This window comes from Scleropages formosus, chromosome 15 (genome assembly GCF_900964775.1).
Source record: "Scleropages formosus chromosome 15, fSclFor1.1, whole genome shotgun sequence".
Lineage (NCBI taxonomy): Eukaryota > Metazoa > Chordata > Actinopteri > Osteoglossiformes > Osteoglossidae > Scleropages > Scleropages formosus.
Window position 1 is genome coordinate 27,637,579 of NC_041820.1, and position 3,132 is coordinate 27,640,710.

Genomic DNA, 3,132 nt, shown 5'->3' on the forward strand with positions numbered 1-3,132 from the left:
ACTGGAACAATTTAGGGTAAGTACTTTGCTCAAGGGTGCTATAGTCAGAGGAGAGGCTCAAACCTGCAACTTTTGGGTCTAAAGGCTGTAGCTCTAACCACTACACTACCAGAGCACCACCCTCTGTGATTTAAGTTCTTGAATACATTTATACTTAAAAGTGGCAGCCTGTTATTTTAAAAATGGGACACATTTGACAAATTTCAGTGAAAGAAAAATTTAAATGCTTTTGTAACAATAAGTTCTTTTGGCCAGGAAACGACACAAAGGAGTTCGCTGTGCAGTGTAGTGCTGGACAGACTCTCACTCAACCCTGTAAACACACCATGTCCGACTGCTCCATGGTCACATGGATATTCAATTCACCTTCTACTTCAGTCATTGAACTAATTTCTCACGGGAAGGTCAAAGACACACAGGGATCTGGAAGACTGGCAGTGGGGCCTGACTGCTCTCTACTCATCAATAACCTGAACACTGAAGATACTGGATGGTACACCTGTCGACTGTATCACAATAGCAATAAATTCACTGATTTTTCTCGTGTTTCCCTGTCCGTTCACAAAAGTAAGTATTTCTGTGAATTTCACAGCATCATAAACTGTCATTGTCAAAATTGAAAACTAAATGTTTTTCTCTGTGGATAATAATATTGCAAAAATATCAAGAATATATAAAAAGTTACTGTATATTTCATAAAAAGTGCAAAACAAAATTTATTACCAGTCCTGAAGACATTGTTATAAAAATGAAAGTGTTGATCAACTTGAAGATCAACTAATCAAACATATACAGAGTCACCGATCATTTACGTGCAAAAAATGGAAGAAATGAGGTAATCATGGTTTATTTTTGGTTAATTATTGGAGTATGGAATAAAATAATAAACAGAATGATGGCATATTAAGGAAGTTGATTACCTGAGCGACACTGTCATACAGGAGTCTCTGTTTTCTTCTGTTTATGTTTGGCTGATAGATTCCAGGACCGAGTCCATCAGCTGTGTAGAGTCTCCATCCAATGTGACTCCTGCAGGTACTCTAATGACTCTTATATTTTGCGATGTCCATAGATCAAGCGTGGTGAACTAAATTCAGATTGTTGCCTTTACCTAAAAGCTTTCATAAACACTTTAAACACTTTAAGAGGAGTTTAAAACCTGAACTATGCTGGATACCTTGGTGTTGCTGGAGTAATTCTTACTATTGATATTCTGTCATCATTTTTGCTCATATCTTTTACATTTTCACTGTGTAAAAGAAGATGAACAGATTTCTGTAACACTGAGTAATAAATACAGGGAGAACATGCAAACTGCAGTGAGACTGAATGGAGATGAAACCAACCTCTAAACACAGTCTAGGTGCTGTGAGACACCAGTACTAACTGCTGAGCTACAGAGTTTTATACAGCAATATGAAATGTTTTTAAGTACATTAAAATCAAAGACATAAAAAAGTTTCTAGCAAGGCATGTCCACTATTTGAAAGTCTCCGAGGACCTCTCTGACACTTAATCCATCTATGTTTAATTTACAGACAATGCAGGCTTCCCGGTAGTCCCCGTAGCTCTATCATGTGTGGCTGTGTGTGTTGGAGTCTTTCTCACGATAGTTATAATATTGGTCTACAAGAGAAAACCAGGTGAGGGAGTGTGAGCTTCTGTGACCAAACCTGAAAGCAGATGGACTAGCAGGTGGCATAGTGGTTAAATCTTTTTGCCATGTATTTGAAGGGCCCAGGTTTGAATCCCACTCCCACTGTACCACCCTTGGTCAAGGTACTTGCTCTGAATTTCTCCATTAAAAAATTACTCAGCTGTATAAATGGATAAAGAGCTTAAAGCACCTTGTAAGTTGCTTTGGAGAAAAACATCTGACGAATGAATAAATGTTTTAGTTCAAAAGCTGACAGATGCTTGTTTTTCAGAGAACCAGGAAAGGCAGGAAAAGGTGAGTGAACCACTATGTTGTGAAAACATCTGTATAAACATATCCTTCCTAATTTGTGTGCTCATGGTGATTCATCTGTTCATGTGTGTCTAGATGCCTGATGTATTCAGTGTGACGTATGCTGCGGTCATCCTCACAAACCCCAGGCAGAAAGAATCCAATGAAGACAGGGTTGACATCAGAACTGAATATGCAGCGATCAGAACCACACAGTGATGCCTTGCATGGGGTGCCTTGTGATGGACTGGCGTCCCGTCCGGGGTGTGTCCCCTCCCCCTTGAGCCTTGCGCCCTGTCTTGCCAGGTTAGGCTCCGGTTTGCCATGACCCTGCTCAGGACAAGCGGTTTGAGACAGTGTGTGTGTTTAGCACTGACATTATGTAAAGAAGCAAAACCAAACATAATAATAATAATAATAATAATAATAATAATAATAATAATAATAATAATAATAATAATAATTTATTATTATTGCTGTGGGGGGGGCGCGGTGGCGCATTGGGTTGGACCGGGTCCTGCTCTCTGGTGGGTCTGGGGTTTGAGTCCCACTTGGGGTGCCTTGCGATGGACTGGCGTCCCGTCCTGGGTGTGTCCCCTCCCCCTCCAGCCTTGTGCCCTGAGTTGCCGGGTTAAGCTCTGGTTCCCCGCGACCCTGTATGGGACAAGCGGTTCAGAAGATGTGTGTGTGTGTGTATTATTGTTGTTGTTGGTGTTGTTGTTGTTGTTAATAATAATAATGAATTGCATTCATTTGTAAATATCTGAGGCTGTGGTGCTTGAGCAGCACATTGTATGAGAACACGTGTATATCAGAAATATCTGACAGCTAACCAACTTTGTACTTGTGTGATATGATGGGTAAAGAGCTTCTCCTCCATGCCCATGTGTATTACTATATTAAATATCTTCAAAACTTAGTGAAATTCAAAAGTTTGCAAAACTGGCATTTTAGGCCTTATAAAAAAGAATAATTCTTCAGTTATAAAGAAAACCGAGCTGTAACAGAACCCAAACATCAAGAAAATAAAAGGGAACTCTTGTCCTAAGCTAAAACACACAAGACTAACTTCAACCCACAGTATGCATCTACACGCAAATTCAGAGCAGACGCTGCTTTGGGCTCCGGCGGGGAAAAGAAGGATGCTCGGAAACAGTTCATGACAAACATTTATTGGAACACTG

At 40.1% G+C, this 3,132-nt stretch overlaps 1 long non-coding RNA gene across 1 annotated transcript; it reads left to right on the forward strand.

Annotated features, from left to right (window-relative positions):
* The first annotated feature begins 1,751 nt into the window (after positions 1 to 1,751).
* Positions 1,752 to 2,222, forward strand: LOC114912335 (uncharacterized). The gene is made up of 3 exons (XR_003798206.1): positions 1,752 to 1,779; positions 1,929 to 1,951; positions 2,045 to 2,222. It is a non-coding gene; the product is annotated as an uncharacterized LOC114912335 (long non-coding RNA).
* Positions 2,223 to 3,132: the final 910 nt, after the last annotated feature.